This window comes from Octopus bimaculoides, chromosome 7, assembly GCF_046866305.1.
Source record: "Octopus bimaculoides isolate indiv1 chromosome 7, ASM4686630v1, whole genome shotgun sequence".
In the NCBI taxonomy this organism is placed as follows: domain Eukaryota; kingdom Metazoa; phylum Mollusca; class Cephalopoda; order Octopoda; family Octopodidae; genus Octopus; species Octopus bimaculoides.
This window is the reverse complement of record NC_142934.1, coordinates 35,565,830-35,590,780: the sequence shown is the minus strand read 5'-3', so window position 1 is coordinate 35,590,780 and position 24,951 is coordinate 35,565,830. Positions and strand designations below refer to the sequence as shown.

The window sequence follows — 24,951 nt, the reverse complement described above, 5'->3', positions numbered from 1 at the left end:
TGATTTGATCATTAGAGTGTTTATTTCTAACACTCATAATTCAAAGAATGCTTCAAGTTATATGATTGTTTTTATTATCATCAAGTGTTTAATCAGCATGACACAGACTAGACTCAAATTACAAACTTATATTTTTAATCTAATGATAATTAGGAATGGTTTTCTATATGTGTTTATTTAGACAATGGCATGTACAAATCATGTTTCCTTTGTTTTCATATTCATCAGAGAGCAAATAAAATGAAAGAAATTATGGTTTATATATGTGAATGTATGAAAAGGGGTTTGTGTGATGAACAGTAATTTGTTTATGAAACGTTTGGTCAATATACTATGAAATACTCAGGTGTGGGAGGGAAAAAGGAATGATATTAAGGATGGTATTATATATATATATATATATATATATATATATATATATATATACATCGTAAATAAAAAAAAATGAAGAACAGACAAAAAAAAACGTGAAGATGTGATACATGTAAAGTATTAGCAGATGCTCAGGGAAAGAAAGAAAGGTGGTTTTACGTTTCAAGCAAAGCTCTTCTTCAGAAACAGCAAAGTGAAATAGAAAAGGAAAACAGGGAAAAAAATTGCCAACGCTTCACATGTGGTTACATTTTGAAAAAAAAAAAATATATATATAATGATATGTAATTGTTAAAATCCAAGGATCTAGGTGTAGAAAGTTAGTAAGCTTTGAGCAGTCTGTGGTAGGTATAAAAAACAACTTTCAGGAACAATAATAGTTTATTGGTGTAGAAAATTGTAAGTTTTTCCCATAAGCCGAAAAATAGTTTTTTTTTATAGTTCACAGTTATGAATGCAAATAAAAGGTAAATATAAATTCATTCGAGCTCCAAAGGTAAATACAAATTTGTTCAAGTAGATATAGACCAGTACTATTCCAGCATATCTACTATCCAACTTAACAAAGTCTTCATATTTGCACTAAAAATATTCTGACCTAACTAGAGGTGATAGTGATATTATCCTGGCAGCCTACTGAACTATTATAAAATTCAATAGAAAGCTCTGGGCCCACAAAGATACCCCTAACTACTTCAACATCCCAATGGGGGAATTTGAAGTAGCTAAGTTACCAACTTCATGGGTTGTTACCTGCTTCATTGTCTCCAGAAACAATTTCCTAATATTTCCAGTGGTCTATATAGGGATGATGCTCTGTTTGCAATCCCAAATGCTAGTAACCATTAGGAAAGGAATCAGATACTTCTTTAAAACATGGGTGTCTCTTTCAATTCCAATATTAAAACAGCTACTTTCCGAGATGTCACTCTAGATTTACAAAACAACACCTATCCATATCATAAAACTGGAGAGGACTTTCATTACATTAACTTTTCCTCAAATCACCCTAAAATCCTAAAATTCATTGTGGACAGCATGCTTTATAGGACCTCATCCCTATCCACCAATAAAGAGATATTCAAGCAATACACTGAATATTACAACTGCACCCTACACCACACCAGATATGAAAATCTGATTAAATATCTCCCTATATGGTGTGATCCTTCCTCCACTGAACCTGGCACTACAGATACATCTGCCCCTTTAGATAGAACCTGAGGCATCCTCAGTATTCCTCCCTCTCCCTATTCCCCCAAATTTTACCATAGTAGCGAACTCAATAGGCACCTTGTGATTTCAGATTCCATATCTGCTGCTGCCCATCGAAATTCACACCATCATGCACCTCCATAGCCCAAACCATACTCGGATAACCGAGTATGGAATAAGTGGACAAGGACATGTGACATTATTTGGTTCCACCTCCACTTTGCTGTTCAAGTTCAGACATGAAGAAACGTTTCCCTAAATCCAGTACTCTTAGAAAAATCTTCAACCCCCAATTGATTAAATTTTCCTATTCCGCCACAACTAACATTGCCGGTATAATGCAGTGACTTAACAATAAAAAAATTTAGTAACCAACAATTAGTTAACTTTAATCATGCTAATACAACACATCCTAACCCATAAACCTAGGACATCCTTAAACCTCCTTACTAACAATAACCCTCACACCACCAGCCCTAATCCTAATACTCCAACCAATACACTTCACCAACTTAGCAATCTGGCTATACCCACCACTGAAATAGGCAATAATAGGATTAATATCACTAGACACATGAACTATTATAAGCTACATCCCCCAGAAGACTCCCTCACCACCTTAATAACTTTCAATCCTAATGCCACGGTGGATAATGCATATAACTCCAGGTTAACTCCAAATAATCATAACCCTGCAAATTCCACTTTAGCACCAAGAATCCTATGCAGCTATACGCGTCCCACCTCCTGTTCCTTAGATAATAGATGCCTCACAAACTATCGCGCATAAATGTCTGGTATCCATGGAATATTGCAAATATGTACATATCAGCTTGTGGATAACCACTATTCTAGCTTTAAATCTCAAGCAAGAACAGCACTTCTTTGTCTAAGCTCATTTATAACCTAAAATAAAATGCAGTTCTATACAATTTAAAATGGTCTTTCTTTACCATGCCAAATCATATAATAGTTATAGCAACAAATGTAATCTCTGTATCACAGAAGTTTTCCTTTATGCACTGCTGCAATTGCCTAAATGAATGGAGTGACCTAATTCTTAATTGTAAACACAAGTTATGTAACACATTCTTAAGGTATAAATAATAGCACCCTCCACAATTATTCTAATGTGCACACTTATAGGATACTATAGGCATACAGAGAGTGTACATGCAGATATGCAAATAGATAGTTTTACTGTCGTAACTCACCAATTTACCTAAAACTCCTAATGACTAGTAACTTTATCTGCCATCTCTCTCTCTCTCTTTCTTCTCCCTCCTCTCTTCCACCTTACTTCCACTCCTAAATATTTGACTTCTCTTCCTTTTCATCTCATTCCTGATCATTTCACTTCTAAAAATTCTTTTCTTTTCTTTTGATTCTGTATAAATGTGTACACTTCTGTGCAACAATATATTTATTTACCATTGACATAGTAAAAATGACCCCAGCTTAATATTCACAACAACCTTCCCCTCAGTCAGCATCAATCTAACCTAAGTTCCCCACTCTATCTGCTGGATAGAGCTTAACCTTATGCTCCAAAAACTCGACATTGTCTTTTGAAGGACCACAAGCCCGATTTTTTATCAAATCCTTTGATTAGATTAATCTGCCCAACCAAGTCCAATCTGAGCAGAATCAGTAAGTATATTTTTGATCAGATTATTCCCATTGTTAGGTTCAGTTTCCCCTATGGAAATCTACTGGGGTTTTTATCTTATGGTTTGACTCTCTTACTGATAGGCCTAATTTAGACTTTATCCAATTTGATATTTCGAATTATTCTAACTCAAATATTTGCGAATACCCCTAGTTTGGATATTGATGTCATTTTAGCGACAAAGGAGGCCCTCAATTCCTTTAACGAGCCTAATTGGAGGAGGGCTGATTCAACTAATTTCTTTGATATTACTATGGGGTCTTTAGATTCAGTACAAGTGACCAACTTAGTGGGCTTATATCTCCTTTTGCCGATTAGTGATAGTTTTCCCCTCCTTACTGGGGGATTATATAGAGATGATGCACTTCTAGCTGCATGTGGCCAGTCTAAAACTGCGTTGAATAACTAACAGAAATCTTTGAGAAGTTTTAAGAAACTTCTCAAAGATTTCTTTAATCAATTCAGTGCAGATTTCTTTAATTTTAACATTACTTTTGATGTTAACTCTAGAGTGGTGAATTTCTTGGCTATTACTTTGAATTTGGATACAGGTTTATGCTACCCATTTTGTAAGCCAAATAAATCTATTTCATATATCAATGTCTCCTCCAATCATCCAAAATCTACTATTGATAGCATTGTTACTGCCATTTTGATGAGAATCTCTAATTTGTCCACAAATGAAGAGATTTTTTATCAACATGCACCAGCATATAACAATGCTCTAAATTTAAGCAGCTTCAAAACTAAAATCTCATATATACCTAACACGAGACTTAAGAACAAACTGGCCGGTCTACCACCCAACCATTTCACAGAAAGTCTTGAAAAGTGCAATGCATTAATAGATTGCAGCCAATGCAAGCCATCCATTAGATACGCATATAGAGATTTTAGGAATAGACATTGGAAGCGAAATAGTAGCTGTGAGGAGATAAGTAAGACCAAGAGCTCATACTCGAGAATGTGAGAAGTCATCTGGTTTGCCCCACCTTTTTCTCTTAGAGTAAGAAATCTGCCAAAGTTGTTTTTTAAGATTCTGAAGAATTTCCCCAAAGAATCATAAGTACTACACCATCTGCAACAAATCCTCCATTAAATTTTCTAACTCAGTAATGCTGGATTTGGCTTCTATTATTGCATCTATTAATAGAAGTAAATTAAGTGGGCAAGTACACTGGAAGTATCCTTCTGTTTGAAACTGTGGTATTGGACTGGTAAGCTCTGATAAGCCTAAGGTTGGTGTTACCAACCATTTACGTTCACCAATTAATGGGCTATCTGAGAAGAAGAATGCAGGAAACCAGATAAATAATGTTAGTATCAGTAATAGGGATAAAGGTGGTTCTGATAAATCCTGTGATTTCAGAAACCCTATGTTATGTCCCCTTGACGGATCCTGTTTGATAACAAACGTAATTTATAAATGCGTAGTTAGAAAGGAGGACAATTTGGATAGGGTTTATATAGGCAATACTATCAATTTTAAGGCAAGGTACAGGGCCCACATGAATTTGTTTTTGAACAAAAAATATTCTAACTTCACTACACTTTCTTCTTATGTACATGGTTTAAAGAGGAATAACAAAAGTTACTTTCTTGAACAGTCTATAATTTCAAGGGCCCCTTCTTTTAGCATTAATATCAACAAGTGTAAGTTGTGTATAAGGGAATCTCTTGTCGTCCTTAGGTCCTTTGGGCCTAAAACATTAAATAAATTTACAGAGGTGATCCCTTTCTGCAACCATAAGTTTTCTTCTACTTTTCTGAAAGTATATAGAAGTAAGGCTGGATGTGGTAGATAATATTTAGTTTGCCTACTGGGTTTCAAAACTAGATAGAAAAATTCTTATAAATAGCAGCCACCTACCCCATTAGCCATGAAATAAAATTCATTTATATAGGGTTCTTTTTTAGTTAGGAATTTTGGACTGGTCCTGCTAAAGGTTATAATGATATAAATAAGAATTACGCCTGTAATGTATTTCTTGTGAACTACCTCATTGTGAAATTCCTAGAGTGTTCTGTGCATTCTGATCAGGGGTCATTGCTGAGATGTGCTTTAACTTCAAATCAGACCATGGCAATGAACTCCTGAAATGGCCATAGATATGGAATTTGACTAACCCTTCTTTGAAACTCTCTTATGCCCCTTGGATACCAGACCTACCATGGATTGCTTCATTCTTAAGAAGTGACTATTTTGATATATTTTTAATCGATGGGTAAATTTTTAGTTAATTTGATAATTCATGTTAATCAGCTATTTTAGTCATTTTTATTTACATTTTTCCAGACAGGTCCTTCTACATATTTTTGAATTTTTTATCTGTACATATATATATTTCTTTTATATGTGTAAGACCACAGTATAATTTGTATATGATGTAATGTATAGGAGTGTGGGGTTATATAAAGTCATTGGCCCGAATTTGATGCTTCTTCTCTATTCAATGATTTTTATATATAGACACACACACATATGTACGTATGTATATATATATATATATACATATATATATATATATATATATATATACATATATATATATATATATATATACATATATATATACATATATATATATATATATATATATACATATATATATACATATATATATATATATATATATATACATATATATATATATATATATATACATATATATATATATATATATATATATATATATATATACATATATATATATATATATATATATATATATACATATATATATATATATATATATATATATACATATATATATATATATATATATATATATATATATATATATATATATATATATATATATATATATATATGTATACACACACACATATATATATATATATATATATATATATATATATATACATATATATATATATACATACATATATATACTGTTGCGTCTGATTTTAAGACACAATAAGAAAATGACTTTCCCCAGACACAACAAAATATGCTTCAACACACGAAATCACATAAAAAATATTGCAAACCAAATCCAAAAACGAAATACATACACACATACACACATGCACACACGCACACACGCACACATACACACCTCTCACATACACAACACACACATAGACACACATAGATACACAAGCACACACACACACATACAGACACACACACACACACACACGTACCCAACACCTACAACCCCACACAAACACACGCACACACATCCACATACACCCACACACACGCACCCCCCTCCACACACGCACACACACAGAAGACACATACACACACCGGCACAAACGAACCCACATATACACACATGCAAATGAACTCAAACATAACTCCTACACATACACAACACGCACTCACACACCCAAGTATACATACATACACATACACACGCACACACATAAGACACATACGCACACATGTAGAAACGAACTCACTTACACACACATGCAAATGAACCTACACACAACTCCCACAAACACACACCTAGGTGCACATACATGTACACACACGCGAATGAACCCACACAACTCACATACACACACAACAAACAGTAACACATACACGAACACATACTACGCATATACATGCACACACACACACACACACAAAATAACCAACGTGCGATCCACAGAGCAAACTGCACGCATATACACACACACACACGTATACACACACATGTAAATACACATACACACACGCACACACACATACTCAAAAACGGCCTGCCGACTTTCTACTGACCATTCCACAACCACTCCCAAACCATTCCTGCTACTAATTTCTTCCACTACGTCACACACACACACACACACACACAAACACACACACCAACAAACACACATACATACGCACACACACGTTCTGTTATTACACACACGCACGCAGACCCTCGCGCACGCACACATATTCACCTCCCTTTTTCACTCTCCTGTCTTAGAAAGAACTTTTCCTCCACCACTTCCTCTTCCGGTCCTTCCACAATGTAACCTCATGGACATCGGTGGCAATTTTTTCTTCCTGCGTTTTTCCCTTCTTTGAACTTTCCTTGTTTCTGACGAAGAGCTCCGCTCGAAACGTCATACTCTCTTTCTTTCCTTTCCCGAGCGTCTAGTAATACTATCTATATCACGTCATCACGTTGTTGTTATTGTTTTTTGTCTTTTTCCTTTTTTTGAACTTATATAGATATACATATATATATATATCATCATCATCGTTTAACGTCCGCCTGCCATACTAGCATGGGTTGGATGAGTTGACTAAGGACTGGTGAACCAGATGGCTACACCAGGCTCCAATCTGATTTGGCAGAGTTTCTACAGCTGGATGCCCTTCCTAACGCCAACCACTCCGAGAGTGTAGTGGGTGCTTTTACATGCCACCGGCACGAAGGCCAGTCAGGCGGTACTGACTGGCCACGCTCAAAATGGTGTATTTTATGTGCCACCTGCACAGGAGCCAGTCCAGCGGCACTGGCAACAATCTCGCTCGAATGACTTTTCATGTGCCACCAGCACAAGTGCCAGGAACGTGAAGCTGCGGTACAAGTGCCAGGAAGGTGACGCTGGTAACAATCATGCTCAAACGGTGGTGCCATCACAATTTCGCTTTCATTTGCCCTGACAGGTCTTCATAAGCAGAGTTTAGTGTCCAATGGGGGCCAGTCGTCAAATTTAGTTCGATTTCGATTTCACTTGCCTCAACAGGTCTTGGCAAGCAGAGTTTAGTGTCCAATGGAGGAAAGGTACACATAAGTGGGCTGGCTACAACCCTGGCATAGGCCTTGGATTTTGGTCTCACTTGGCTTGTCAGGTCTTCTCATGCACAGCATGAAGTCATTGCCTCGGTGAGGCCCAATGTTCGGAGGTCGTGCTTCACCACCTCATCCCAGGTCTTCCTGGGCCTGCCTCTTCCACAGGTTCCCTCAACTGCTAGGGTGTGGCACTCTTTCACACAACTATCCTCATCCATTCTCACCACGTGATCATACCAGCGCAATCATCTCTCTTGCACACCACAACTGATGCTTCTTAGGTTCAACTTTTCTCTCAAGGTACTGATACTCTGTCTAGTATGCACACTGACATTACACATCCATCGGAGCATACTGGCTTCATTCTTTTCGAGCTTACGCATGTCCTCAGCAGTCACGGCCCATATTTCACTTCCATGTAGCATGGCTGTTCGTACACATGCGTCATACAGTCTGCCTTTTACTCTGAGAGAGAGACCCTTTGTCACCAGCAGAGGTAAGAACTCTCTGAACTTTGCCCAGGCTATTCTTATTCTAGTAGCTACACTTTCAGCGCACCCTCCCCCACTACTAACTTGGTCACCTAGATAGCAGAAGCTATCAACTACGTCTAGTTTTTTCTCCCTGGAATGTGGCAGAAGTTGTTTTCTGCACATTTACAGTGTTTATTGCTCCTGAACATCTGTCACATACAAAAACTAACTTCCTAGTTAACCTTCTTTTGATATTGCTGCACCTCTTATGTGTCCATAGCTTGCACTGGGTGCATCTTATAGAGTTTCTACTTACGCCTTTTCTACAGATCAAGCAGGGACATCTACCTGAAGGGGTTCCTGTTTTTTCTACCTTCCTACTTATGAGGACTTTGGTTTTAGCTAGGTTGACTCTAAGGCCCTTCGATTCTAGTCTTTGCTTCCACACCTGAAACTTCTCCCCCAGTTCTGATAGTGACTCAGCAATTAGTGCAAGGTCATCAACATAGAGGAGCTCCCAGGGGCATCCTGTCTTGAATTCCTCTGTTATCGCCTGGAAGACTATGATAAATAGGAGGGGGCTGAGGACAGAACCTTGGTGGACCCCTACCTCTACCCAGAAATCTTCACTGTACTCATTGCCAACCCTCACCTTACTGACAGCGTCTCTGTACATGGCTCGCACAGCTCTCACTAACTATTCTTCTATCCCTAGTTTCCTCATTGACCACCAGATAAGGGATTGGGGGACCCTGTCAAAGGCTTTCTCCATTTCAACGAAAGCCAGGTACAGAGTTCTCCGATGCAAATGATCGTATGGTTTGTAATACTAACTTCTGGAAACCTGCCGTTCACCTATTCACTTATTAATCTTGTGGACACACCAGTCAAACTGACTACATCTTCGCCAAGAAATGGGAAACATGGTTACTTATAAATGCCAAAACCTTTCCAGGTGAAGAATGTACCCCCACAACATAGATTAGTAGTTAGCAACTTCAGGATCAGGGCTAAATGGATGCCCAGAAGGCGACCAGCATGGAGAAGGGTCTGGAAGATTAAGGATCCTGCGAATGGACAGAGATTTAGAGATATATTACTCAAAGCATCTGACAAAATGGAGGGGGATATAACATCACATATGGAAGACAACTGGAGGTTTCTATGGGACAACTTGTTGAAGGCTACTGACCAAATCTGGTGCAAAGTCCCCTCTCGACCCAAGGTAATGTGGTGGTGGAACAATAAAGTTGACAGGGCCATTAGGGAAAAGAAACAGGCATGGAAAGATTGGATGAACGGTGGTAGCAGGGAATTGTATCAGACTGCCATAAGGGAAGCTAGGAGACAGGTTTATTTAGTTAGAGGGGAGGCAGATAAGAAAAAATTTGCCAATGTTCTGCGTTATGAGGACCAGACACTTGAGGTGTTTCATGTTGCAAGACAGTGTGCGAGAGAGAATCATGATATCATAGGAGAGAAATGAGGCTTCAAGGAGAGAGACTTGGAGATGCCACTGTGAAAGGTTGCTAAATGAAGAGAATGAATGGGAGAAAGAGAGTCTGCTGAATGTCAACCAAACAGAGGGACCAGCTATCCAAACTGACAGTACCTTGATAGATAAAGCAATTAAGAGTATGAAGACAGGGGAAGCCCCTGGCCCATCAGGAATCACTGCAGAGATGCTTAAAATATCTAGCAGTCTAGTCACCTGTATAGTCAATCAGGTGATACATGATGGAATCATACCCAAAGGTAAAAGTGACGCTTTAGATATGAATTATTGTAGAAGTATCAAGTTATTGGATCAGGTAATGAAAGTCATGGAGAGGGTCATAGCCCAACTAATTAGGGAGAGAGGCAGTCTAGACGAGATGCAGTTTGGGTTTGTGCCATGGAAAAGCATTACTGGTGCTATATTTCTGGTAAGACAGCTGCAGAAGAAATACCTAGCCAAAGATAAACCTCTGTACCTAGCTTTCATTGACATGGAGAAAGCCTTTGACAGGGTCCTCTGATCCCTTATCTAAGGATAGAAGAATGATAAGTGAGAGCTATACAAGCCTTGTACATGGATGCTGTCAGTTAGTTGAGAGTTGACAATGAGTACAATGAAGAATTCCGGGCAGGAGTGGGGGGGGGGTCCACCAAGGATCAGTCCTCAGCCCTCTCTTATTTATCATAGTCTTCGAGGCAATAACAGGAATTCAAGACATCTCTATGCTGATGACCTTGCTTTAATAACTGAGTCACTATCAGAACTGGAGGAGAAGGTCTAGAATTGAAGGGCCTTAGAATCAATCTAGCAAAAACCAGTCTTAATATGGAGGAAGGCAGACAAACCACAAATCCTTTCAGGCACATGGCCCTGCTCGATCTGTAGAAGAGGTGTAGGTAGAGATCCCATAAGATGTACCCAGTGTAAGCTATGGAAAGGAAAGCTATCTGGGAAGATAGGTTTTGTGTGTGGCAAATGCTCAGGAGCAATAAACACTGAAAATGTGCAGAAAACAGCTACAGTCACATTCCAGGGAAAAAAACTACATGTAGTTGATAGCTTCCATTACGTAGGTGACCAATTCAGTAGCGGGGGTGGATGCTCTGAAAGTGTAGCCGCTAGAATAAGAATAACTTAGACAAAGTTCAGAGAGCACCTACCTCTGCTGGTGACAAAGGACCTCTCGCTCAAAGTAAAAGGTAGACTGTATGACGCATGTATGCGAACAGCCATGCTACATGGCATTGAAACACGGGCCATGACTGCTGAGGACATGTGTAAGGTTGCAAGGAATGAAACCAGTATGTTCCACTGGATGTGTAATGTCAGTGTGCATACACAACAGAGTGTAAGCACCCTGAGAGAAAAGTTGAATTTAAGAAGCATGAGATGTGGTAAGCAAGAGAGACAGCTGTGCTGGTATGGTCATGTGTTGTGTATGGATGAGGATAGCTGTGTGAAAAAGTGTCACACCCTAGCAGAAGAGGGAACCTGTGCAAGACGTAGACCAAGGAAGACCTGGTCAAGAATGACTCTCGAACTTTGGGCCACACCAAGGTGATGACAAGTAACCGAGACCTTTGGAGATATACTGTGTTTGAGAAGACCCAGCAAGCCAAGTGATACCGTAACCATGACATGACCTATGCCAGCACAGCATAACCAGCCCATTTAAGAGTACTCTTCAATCATTGGGCTATAAACTGCGCTTGTGAAGACCTGTTGAGGCAAGTGAAATCATTGTTGTGGCTGATGGCAGTACCGCCAGATTCTCACCCATGGCACGTTAAAAGCACCATTCGAGCGTAATTGTTACCAGTGATGCCTGAGTGGCTCCCATGCCGGTGGCACATAAAAAACACCATTTGAGCATGGTCGAAGCCAGTGCCAGCTGACGGGTTACGTGCCAGTTGCATGTAAAAAGGACCATTCAAGTATAGTTGTTGCCAGCGTCGCCTGACTCACTCCTATGCTGATGGTATGTAAAAAACACCATTCCAGCGTGGTTGATGCCAGAACCGCCTCACTGGCTCTCGTGCCAGTGGGATGTAAAAAGCACCCACTACACTCTCAGAGTGGTTGGCATTAGGAAAGGTATAAAGCTGTAGAAACTTTGCCTGATCGGATTGCAGCTTGGATTGCAAGCCCTCAATCAAACCGTCCAACCCATGCCAGCATGGAAAGCAGACGCTAATCGACAATGATGATGAATGATGATGATGATTGTCTATACTATAAATTGCAGTGTTCTTGATTGCTTGCTTGATTGATTGATTGATTGAGTGTTGGCAGATTCACTCGAGAACGGTGCAGTGGAATCGCGTGAAATTCAGCACAGAGCAGCAGCATGGTCCGCTCATGTTCAAGAGATTTTTATTGCCCTCCAACTCCCATGGTTACTGAGATAATTGATTATTACTTTTTAATAATCCCATTTTAATATCCCATTCAAAGTGGGGAGGGGTGATTTTGTTGCCTTTCCCATGCACGAAATTTTACGAAAAACCATCACAATAAAGATTTTTTTTTTCCAAGTAATGTGGCTGGGTTTGTTTTTCGAAAATTTTAATCAGAGGCACAGAAAAGAAATAATTTCAATTTTTGTGCATTAAAAAAAAAAAAACTATAGCTTACGCTCTTTCTAATTACTATGTTTTTTTAAACTTCAGTTACAAATGTCTTCAAACGTCGACATTCAAACAGCTTTTCCATATTGAGACAAACGGACTCTGCACAATTGTATCCATCCGGGAACGCGTTTTCAATAATTGAAATTCACAATTCTAATCAGTGTACATGAACGTCTAACCTATGATTGATCTTGAACAGTTTTGATTAACATTCTTGTGTCGCCAATACAATAACCGCACTACCATATATTTTTCTTTTAAGGCGAGGTTATACCACAAACAAGGTTCCGTGACTACATGGGGCTATATATAATTTTTAAAATTAGGCACTTTCAACCTGATCATAAGTTTTACAGAATATTCAATAGAAGAACGCTTAAGATCAGCTATTCTTGCTGCAAAAACTTTGCCTCTTTGATCAGCCAGCACAACAATAAGATAATTGCCAAAAACCATAATGCCGACTCACTTACAAAGAGCTGCAATTGCAAAGATCGAACCTCCTGTCCACGGGAAGGGAGATGTCTAGAAAAAGGTATCATGTATAGAGCCAAAGTCCAGATAGAAGGCTCGCACGATTATAGAACTTATACAGGGGCTATGGAAAATTCATTTAAAACCAGGCTTTATTCGCACAAAAATTCTTTTAGATACCCTGAAAATAGGACAAAGGCCCAACTTTTCAACGTGACATGGATAATTTTAGGTAGAGCATTGCCTTACAGGCACGGTGCCCATAAAAGACCAATTAAATGTGAGTTGTGTTTGTTGGAAAAGTTGCATATCTTATTCCAAGATAAGAAAGCTCTGAACCAAAGACGCGAACTTTTAAATTCATGTAGACATGCGTCCAAATTTAAAATGTCGGCAAATAACATACCATATGGGAAGTATATATATATTTTTTGATAGTGTTTGACTCCTCGTAACCATTGTGCAATCTTATTATTGGATTGGTACCGCATTATAAATGATTTATTTAGCGTTGCAAGAATATTGTATAGATCCCAACGTCATTTTAAGAAAACCTTCGACTGTTATATGCATAGTTTTTCTTTTTTCTAGTTTTACTTTATTCTATTCTATTTGTATTTATTTTAAAACACTTTGTAAACAAATTTAAAAGTTTTAATGGATGGTGCGATATATGGAATTCTATTATGCATATATTTTTGCCCAATTTTAACTTTTATACACCCAGCAATTTCTTAAAAAGTTGTCTACATATATATGCTGAGACCTAAAAGTATTTTTATGTGGATGTCTGTATTGTAACAATGCTTACGTATTCGTATGTGTGCGTGTATGTTTACGTATAGAGCCTAGGTTTACACTTGTGCACATACAGTTATGATTTCGTGTGTATGCATGGGTAAGAGTGTATGCTTATATTTATTTACACATACATGCATTTATTCGCATGTGTGCATCTATGTTATATATGGGAATGTGCACTTAGGTTCACACTCACACATACTTGAATGTGTGCATACGCATGTATACAGTTATGTTTGTGAGTATTTGCGAACATATCCCCATATATATCTTTATACGTGATGCTAATATACATTTTTGTATACACATGTATACGCAATCCAATTTTGTGTACATTTGTTATATATGCTACACTTCCTTCTTTCTCTCTTTCTTTCTTCCCTTCCTCCTTTCTCTCCTTTCTTCCTTTCTGTCTTTCTTTCTTCCTTTCCTTCCTCACGATAACCACACTTTCTCTCTTTCTACATTAGTAACGTCCTTATCGATATGTTACCCCTCTACTTCATAGGTTAAGATACAATTTTTGTTACCAACGCATAATATTTTTTGTGCGCGAACTTGACTGCATGTATATGTGTATGTGTATACATGCATATTCGTGCATGTATTTGTGTCTTGCAAATATATACCTATATACATAGATTGTCTGTACGTATGCATCTGTGTATTTTTATGTATATATACATGTTGTAGATAGTCTAGTATACATATATACTGTTGCAATTTTATTTTTAATGCTGCGTGTATTTTATTTTATTTGATTTTAATGTGTTAATTCGAATATAATTAATTATTTACAATATGTATTTTGAGCCCATTTTTCTATTTAAGGTTTTCTTCAATTTTTTAAAAATAGGATGAATCTATATTAAATTCATTTGTTTTGTTCATTGCGCACCCATGACCGTTTGAAATGACCAATGAAACAGATCTTTATGTTTCAAATTTTATTGTCATTCCTTTCCCGTTTCTAACAAAACTGTCCGATGAACGGGAATGTGAAACTCCGAGTAATAGTCTTTTGTTATATTTCTGCTGCTTTTAAATAAAGCATATTACTCTACCTCTGGTATTTGAGTACTTTTTTTTTTGCACCTTGTTGTACATTTATGTGCTTACTCCAGTATATATATATATATATATATATATATATATATATATATATATATATATACACATACACATATATATATATATATACATACATAATAAATTGACTCATGTGCGGGCAACACATGAAATCTTTCGAGCAAGATCGTTGCCAGTACCCCTGAACTGGCTCTTATGTGGGGCCGTCGTAGGCTTTTCGAGCGAGATCGTTGCCAGTGCCCCTGGACTGGCTCATGTGCGGGTGACACATGAAATGCACCATTTTGGGCATGGCCGTTGCCAGTGCTGCCTGGCTGGCCTTCGTGGGATTTTCAATCGAGATCGTTGCCGGTGCCCCTGGACTGGCTCTTGTGCAGGTGACACATGAAATTTTTCAAGCGAGATCGTTGCCAGTGCCCCTGGACTGGCTCTTGTGCGGGGCCGTCGTAGGATTTTTGAACGAGATCGTTGCCAGTGCCCCTAGACTAGCTCTTGTGCGGGTGACACATGACATTTTTCGAGCGAGATCGTTGCCAGTGCCCCTGGGCTGGCTCTTGTGTGGGTGACACATGAAATTTTTCGAGCGAGATCATTGCCGGTGCCCCTGGACTGGCTCCTGTGCGGGTGACACATGAATGCACCATTTTGAGCATGACCGTTGCGGGTGACACGTAAAAGCACCCACTACACTCTCTGAGTGGTTGGTGTTAGGAAGGGCATCCAGCAGTAGAAACTCTGCCAAATCAGATTGGAGCTTGGTGTAGTCATCTGATTTCATCAGTCCTCAGTCAAATCGTCCAACCCATGCTAGCATGGAAAGCGGACGTTAAACGATGATGATGATGATGATGATGATATATACAAACATATATACATATACATATCTATATATCTATACATATATATATATATATATATAAACATATAGACATAAAATAATTACAGAGGCATCAAGCTGTTAGATCAGGTTATGAAAGTTACAGAGAGGGTCATAGCCCAACTAATTAGGGAGCGAATCAATTTAGATGAGATGCAGTTTGGGTTCGTGCCAGGTAAAAGCACTACTGATGCCATATTTCTAGTAAGACAGCTGCAGGAGAAATACCTAGCCAAGGATAAACCTCTGTACCTGGCTTTCGTTGACATGGAGAAAGCCTTTGACAGGGTCCCCCGATCCCTTATCTGGTGGTCAATGAGGAAACTTGGGATAGAAGAATGGTTAGTGAGAGCTGTGCGAGCCATGTACAGAGATGCTGCCAGTAAGGTGAGGGTTGGAAATGAGTACAGCAATGAATTCCGGGTAGAGGTAGGGGTCCACCAAGGTTCTGTCCTCAGCCCCCTAGGCAATCACAGAGGAGTTCAAGACAGGTTGCCCCTGGGAGCTCCTCTATGCTGATGACCTTGCCCTAATTGCGGAGTCACTATCAGAACTAGAGGAGAAGTTTCAGGTGTGGAAGCAAGGTCTAGAATTGAAGGGCCTTAGAGTCAACCTAGCTAAAACCAAAATCCTAATAAGTAGGAAGGTAGATAAAACACAAACCCCTTCAGGTAGATGGCCCTGCTCAGTATGTAGAAAAGGAGTAGGTAGTAACTCTATAAGATGTACCCGGTGCAAGCTATGGACACATAAGAGGTGCAGCAACATCAAAGGCAGGTTAACTAGCAAGTTAGTTTTTGTATGTGGCAGATGTTCAGGTGCAATAAAGACTGTAAACAAACAGGAAACAACTTCTATCTCATTCCAGGGTGAAAAACTAGAGGTAGTCGATAGCTTCCGCTATCTGGGCGACCAAGTTAGTAGTGGGGGTGGGTGCGCTGAAAGTGTAGCTGCTAGAATAAGAATAGCCTGGGCAAAGTTTAGAGAGCTCTTACCTCTGCTAGCGACAAAGGGACTCTCACTCAGAGTAAAAGGCAGACTGTATGAAGCATGTGTACGAACAGCCATGCTACATGGCAGTGAAACATGGGCTGTAACTGCTGAGGACATGCGTAAGCTCGCAAGGAATGAAGCCAGTATGCTCCGTTGGATGTGTAATGTCAATGTGAATACCCGTCAGAGTGTAAGTGTCTTGAGAGAAAAGCTGAACATTAGAAGCATCAGTTGTGGTGTGCAAGAGAGACGATTGCGCTGGTATGGACATGTGGTGAGAATGGATGAGGATAGCTGCGTGAAAAAGTGCCACACCCTAACAGTTGAGGGAACCCGTGGAAGAGGTAGGCCCAGGAAGACCTGGGCTGAGGTGGTGAGGCAAGACCTTCGTACGTTGGGCCTCACCGAGGCGATGACTACTGACCGAGACCTTTGGAAATGTGCTGTGCGTGAGAAGACCCGGCAAGCCAAGTAAGATCGTTGCCAGTGCCCCTGGACTGGCTGTTGTGTGGGTGGCACATAAGATGCACCATTTTGAGCGTGGCCGTTGCCAGTACCGCCTGACTGGCCTTTGTGCAGGTGACACGTAAAAGCACCTACTACACTTTCTGAGTGGTTGGCGTTAGGAAGGGCATCCAGCTGTAGAAACTCTGCCAAATTTAGATTGGAGCCTGGTGTTGCCATCCGGTTTCACCAGTCCTCAGTCAAATCGTCCAACCCATGCTAGCATGGAAAGCGGACGTTAAACGATGATGATGATGATATACACACATATATAATATATATATAGACATATACTTTAAATACTATTGGATTTTACTCATAAGGTATTGGAATCTTATATGTATACCATTCTGCCTAAATAATGGATCTACAAATACAATATCCTTGCATATCTCACATCTATTTTCATTCCTCCACCTCACTCTCTATTTTGTATAACTATTACTTAACCATCTTCTCACACTGTCTTCAATGAAGGGATATAATAAATATCCTGGAAACAGCTGTAAGACCTATTTATAAATGTTCTAAAATCTACACAACCTTGGTTTTTTATCTGATTACGAAAAAAAAATTTTCTATATACACACACTGATATATGACCTACGTTGGACACTTTATTGGCATAAACACCAAACTTGGAACTTAACTATGGTCTATCCATAGCACTTATTCAGCATTACCTGACACCTTTGGGTCTCACTGACACCATTACCTCTCATAACTTCTATAGGCATATATATGTATATATACACACACACACATATATATAGACATATATATATAGGCATAAATATATATTGATATATATATATATATATATATATATATATATATATATATACATATGTATATATATATATATATATATATATATATATATATATATATATATAATGTGTATATATATATGCTAGCTGTTTTTCCCGGTTTCACTCAGGCAGTGTGGTGGATTTGGTTAAAGGCTATTTCCTATGTATATTTTGAATAATAAAAAGAGCTAAAAATAAAAAAAAATAAAAATTCCAAAAACAAAAAAAAGTAAGAACAACCCAAAAACAATACAATGCTAAGGATTTTGCGGGTCGATATTGTAAAACTAACTTCACGTGTGTACCCATAGCCCCATGTAGTTATGGAACCTCGCCTTAAAAGAAAAATATATGGTAGTGCGGTTGTTGTATTGGCCACACAAGAATGTTAATCGAAACTGTTCAAGATCAATCATAGGTTGGACGTTCATGTACACTGATTAGAATTGTGAATTTTAATTATTGAAAACGCGTTCCCGGATGGATACAATTGTGCAGAGTCCGTTTGTCTCAATATGGAAAAGCTGTTTGAATGTCGACGTTTGAAGACATTTGTAACTGAAGTTTAAAAAAACATAGTAATTAGAAAGAGCGTAAGCTATAGCTTTATTTTTTTAATGCACAAAAAATTGAAATTATTTTTTTTCTGTGCCTCTGATTAAAATTTTCGAAAAACAAACCCAGCCACATTACTTGGAAAACAATAATCTTTATTGTGCTAGTTTTTCGTAAAATTTCGTGCATGGGAAAGGCAACAAAATCGCCCCTCCCCACTTTGAATAGGATATTCCTATCTTAAAAAGTAATAATCGATTATCTCGGTAACCATTGGAGTTGAAGGGCTATAAAATCTCCTGAACATGAGCGGACCATGCTGTCGCTCTGTGCTGAATTTCCCGCGATTCCACTGCACCGTTCTCGAGTGAATCTGCCAACACTTAATCAATCAATCAATCAAGCAAGCAATCAAGAACACTGCAATTTATAGTATAGATTATTTATATATGTAGACAATATATATATATGTATAGATATTAAATGTATATATATATAGACATTATATGCATATATATATATATATATAAATATATATCATCATCATCATCATCATCGTTTAACATCTGCTTTCCATGCTAGCATGGGTTGGACTATTTGACTGAGGAATGATGAAACCAGATGGCTACACCAGGCTCCAATCTGATTTGGCAGAGTTTCTACAGCTGGATGCCCTTCCTAACGCCAACCACTCTGAGAGTGTAGTGGGTGCTTTTATGTGCCACCGGTACGAAGGCCAGTCAGGCAGTACTGGCAATGGCCACGCTCAAAATTTTACGTGCCACCTGCATAGGAGCCAGTCCAGGGACACTGGCAACGATCTCGCTCAAATGTCTTTACACGTGCCATCCAGCACAAGTGCCAGGAAGGCGATGCTGGGCATAGGTGCCATTGATGGTTTCGCTTTCGCTTTCCCCAATAGGTCTTCGCAAGCCGAGTTTCGTTTCCAATGAAGGAGACGACGTTGACAGGGGTGCCAGGCGTCGAATTTAATTTGATTTCGATTTCACTTGCCTCAACAGGTCTTCGCAAGCAGAGTTTAGTGTCCAATGAAGGAAGGTACGTATAAGTGGGCTGCCTGAGGCCTTCGATTTAGGTCTCACTTGGCTTGCCCGGTCTTCTCACACACAGCATATTTCCAAAGGTCTCGGTCAGAAGTCATCGCCTCGGTGAGGCCCAATGTTCAAAGGTCGTGCCACACCACCTCATCCCAGGTCTTCCTGGGCTTACCTCTTCCACAGGTTCCCCCAACTGCTAGGGTGTGGCACCTTTTCACACAGCTATCCTCACCCATTCTCGCTACATGACCATACCAGTGCAATCATCTTTCTTGCACACCACAACTGATGTTTCGTAAATTCAACTTTTCTCTCAAGGTGTTAATACTCTGTCTAGTATGCACACTGACAGTACACATCCATCGGAGCATACTGGCTTCATTCCTTGCAAGCCTACGCATGTCCTCAGCAGTCACGGCCCATGTTTCACTGCCATGAAGCATGGCTGTTCGTACACATGCGTCATACAGTCTGCCTTTTACTCTGAGAGAGAGACCCTTTGTCGCCAGCAGAGGTAAGAGCTCTCTGAACTTTGCCCATATATTTTTATGTACATTTATATTTTTTATATTTTTAATTTTAATTATAATTCAAAATGATTATTGTGTCATATAAAATATACATCTTTCAGAAATTCGAATATTGATTTCCTAGGAATATTATTAATAATTTTATTAATAATATAAAAATATATATATATATATATTTGCTCAAAGGAATAGAGCACTTAATATAAGTTCAATGAAATATACCTTTTGAATATTCATTATAAATTTTATATGTCTATATATATATATATATATATATATATATATATCTTCTACACCAGTATCGGAGGTTCTTATCTTCCTCACCAGTACCATGACTGTCCCCCATGAACACTTCTAAAGATTTCCCACCCCCACTTTGGTTTTATCCCCCTATGTAAGGTAGAGATCATATGGTGCATAATACGATAGTATAGTGGATGCTGGCTGAAGGGAATGCTACTGATTGTTATATTCTCTGCAAAATGCGAGCTTTCTTTTCAGGTACATGACGCCGTTCCCCGCCCCAAGGTTTTACGAGTCCATACCCCCCACACCCTCAGGGTTGGCACTCTTAACGTCGGCACACTGAAAGGTAGATCTGGTGAGATTGTTGAGATGCTTGAACGGAGACGTGTCGATATCTGCTGCCTCCAAGAAGTAAGGTGGAGAGGTTGTTCCGCTAGGCTCCTCACAGGCAAAGAACACAGGTACAAGATTTTCTGGGCAGGAAACACAGACGGGGTCGGGGGCGTGGGTATACTTCTTGCAGAGAAATGGGTGGATAAGGTAATCGAGGTGGTTAGAGTATGCAATAGAATACTTAAGATTAGATTAGTCCTACACCATGGTTTAGCAACCATTATCTCGGCCTATGCCCCTCAGCCCGGGCTACCTGACGGACAGAAAGACCAATTCTATGACACCCTTCTGCAGACTACCTCATCGACGAATGACAGGGACCTTCTCTTTGTGGCTGGTGACTTCAATGGACATGTTGGACAACATTCAGGGGGCTTCTATGGCGTACATGGAGGCTATGGTTTTGGTTCCCGCAATGAGGAGGGAACCAGGCTGCTGGAGTTCTGTGATGCAAATGACCTTATGATCTGCAATACTAACTTCAGGAAACCTGCCAGTCACCTAGTCACCTACCGTTCTGGCAGGCACACAAGCCAAATTGACTACATCCTCACCAGGAAAAGGGAAAGACGGCAGCTCAGAAATGCCAAAACATTCCCAGGCGAAGAATGTACCCCACAACATAGACTAGTAGTTAGTGACTTTAGGATCAGAGCTAAGTGGCTGCCCAGAAGACGACCAGCTTGGAGGAGAAGGGCATGGAAGCTCAAAGATCCTGCAAATGGACAGAGATTTAGAGACCTAATACTCGAAGCCTTTGACGAAATAGAAGGGGGATATAGCTTCACACAATGTAGAGGACAACTGGACTTTTCTACGGGACAACCTGCTGAGGGCCACCGATGAGATCTGTGGTTGGTGCAAGGTCCCTTCTCGACCCAAAATAACGTGGTGGTAGAACAAGGAGGTAGACAGGGCTTGGAAGGACTGGAAGAACGGTGGTAGCAGGGAATTGTACCAATCTGCCAGAAGGGAGGCTAGGCGACAGGTTTATTTAGCCAGAGGGGAGGCAGATAAGAAAAGATTTGCCAATGTTCTGCGCCGTGAGGACCAAAGACGCGAGGTATTTCGTGTCGCAAGACAGTGTAGGAGAGAGAATAGTGATGTAGTAGGAGAGAAATGTGTTCGCATGGATGATGGTACGCTTGCTCTAAATGGGGCTGCAAAGAAAGAGGTCTGGAGAAGCCACTACGATAGACTGCTTAATAAAGAGAATGAATGGGAGAAAGAGAGTTTGCCGTATGTTGACCCAACAGAGGGACCAGCTATCCGAGTTGACAATACCATGGTAGATAAAGCAATTAAGAGTATGAAGACAGGGAAAGTCCCCGGCCCATCAGGAATCACTGCAGAGATGCTCAAAATATCTGGCAGTGTCGGCTATAGCCTAGTCACCCGTATTACGAACCAGGTGATACACGAAGGAGTCATACCCAATGACTGGTGTAGCAGCACCATAATCAACTGCTACAAAGGTAAAGGTGACGCTTTAGATACAAATAATTACAGAGGTATCAAGCTTTTAGATCAGGTAATGAAAGTCACGGAGAGGGTCATAGCTCAACTGCTTAGGGAGCGAGTCAGCTTAGATGAGATGCAGTTTGGGTTTGTGCCTGGGAAAAGCACCACTGATGCTATATTTCTGGTAAGACAGCTTCAGGAGAAATACCTAGCCAAGGATAAACCTCTGTTCTTGGCTTTCGTTGATATGGAGAAAGCCTTTGACAGGGTCCCCCGATCTCTCATCTGGTGGTCAATGAGGAAACTAGGGATAGAAGAATGGTTAGTGAGAGCTGTGCGAGCCATGTACAGAAACTCTGTCAGTAAGGTGAGGATTGGCAGAGAGTACAGTGAAGAATTCCGGGTGGAGGTAGGGGTCCACCAAGGTGCTGTCCTCAGCCCCCTCCTGTTTATCATAGTTCTCCAGGCTATAACAGAGGAATTCAAGACAGGATGCCCGTGGGAGCTCCTCTATGCTGATGACCTTCCACTAATTGCTGAGTCACTATCACAATTAGAGGAGAAGTTTCAGGTGTGGAAGCAAGGACTAGAATCGAAGGGCCTTAGAGTCAACCTAGCTAAAACCAAAGTCCTCATAAGTAGGAAGGTAGACAAAACACAAACCCCTTCAGGTAGGTGGCCCTGCTCGATCTGTAGAAAAGGAGTGGGAAGTAACTCTATAAGATGCACCCAGTGCAAGCTATGGACACATAAGAGGTGCAGCAATATCAAAGGAAGGTTAACTAGGAAGTTAGTTTTTGTTTGCAGCAGATGTTCTGGAGCTATAAATACTGGAAATGTGCAGAAAACAACTTCTGCCACATTCCAGGGAGAAAAACTAGAAGTGGTTGATAGCTTCCGCTATCTTGGTGACCAAATTAGGAGTGGAGGTGAGTGCTCTGAAAGCGTAGCTGCTAGAATTAGAATAGCCTGGGCAAAGTTCAGAGAGCTCTTACCTCTGCTGGCGACAAAGGGTCTCTCTCTCAGAGTAAAAGGCAGATTGTATGACACATGTGTATGAACAGCCATGCTTCATGGCAGTGAAACATGGGCCGTGACTGCTGAGGACATGCGTAGGCTAGCAAGGAATGAAGCCAGTATGCTCCGATGGATGTGTAATGTCAGTGTGCATACTAGACAGAGTATCAGTACCTTGAGAGAAAAGTTGAACTTACGAAGCATCAGTTGTAGTGTGCAAGAGAGACGACTGCGCTGGTATGGTCATGTAGCGAGAATGGATGAGGATAGCTGTGTGAAAAAGTGCCACACTTTAACAGTTGAGGGAACCTGTGGAAGAGGTAGGCCCAAGAAGACCTGGGATGAGGTGGTAAGGCACGACCTTCGAACATTGGGCCTCACCGAGGCGATGACTTCTGACCGAGACCTTTGGAAATATACTGTGCGCAAGAAGACCCGGCAAGCCAAGTGAGACCTAAATCTAAGGCCCAGCCAGCCCACTTATGCGTACCTTCCTTCCTTCATTGGACACTAAACCCCACTGCGAAGACCTGTTGAGGCAAGTGAAATAGAAATAGATTGTTGCCGTGCCCCTGAACTGGCTTTGTGCAGGGCCGTCATGGGATTTTCGAGCGAGATCGTTGCCAGTGCCCCTGGACTGACCCATGTGCAGGCAATACATGAAATCTTTCAAGCGGGATCGTTGCCAGTGCCCCTGGACTGGCTCATGTGCGGGCGACATATGATATCATTCGAGCGAGATCGTTGCCAGTGCCCCTGGACTGGCCCATGAGCAGGCAACACATGAAATCTTTCGAGCGGGATCGTTGCCAGTGCCCCTGGACTGGCTCATGTGCGGGCGACACATGAAATCTTTCGAGCGGGATCGCTGCCAGTGCCACTGGTCTGGCTCATGTGCGGGCGACATATGATATCTTTCGAGCGAGATGGTTACCAGTGCCCCTGGACTGGCTCTTGTGCGGGTGACACATGAAATGTTTCGAGCGGGATCGTTGCCAGTGCCCCTGGACTGGCTCATGTGCGGGCAACACATGAAATCTCTCGAGCGAGATCGTTGCCGGTGCCCCTGGGCCGGCTCTTGTGCGGGTGACACATGAGGTTTGTCTAGCGAGATTGTTGCCGGTGCCCCCGGACTGGCTCATGTGCGGGTGACACATGAGGTTTGTAGAGCGAGATCGTTGCCGGTGCCCCCGGACTGGCTCATGTGCGGGTGACACATGAGGTTTTTCGAGCGAGATCGTTGCCGGAACCCCCGGACTGGCTCATGTGCGGGCGACACATGAAATCTTTCGAGCGGGATCGTTGCCAGTGCCCCAGGACTGGCTCATGTGCGGGCGACACATGATATCTCTCGAGCGAGATCGTTGCCAGTGCCCCTGGACTGGCACTTGTGAGGGCGACACATGAAATCTTTAGAGCGGGATCGTGGCCAGTGCCCCTGGACTGGCTCATGTGCGCGCGACACATGAAATCTTTCGAGCGAGATCGTTGCCGGTGCCCCTGGACTGGCACATGTGCGGGTGACACATGAAATTT

General features: G+C 40.7%; 1 protein-coding gene across 1 annotated transcript in view; it reads right to left on the bottom strand.

Moving 5' to 3' along the window:
- LOC106883409 (motile sperm domain-containing protein 1) overlaps positions 1 to 24,951 on the bottom strand; it is a 107,488-nt gene that overhangs the window by 13,142 nt on the left and 69,395 nt on the right. The window lies entirely within an intron of this gene.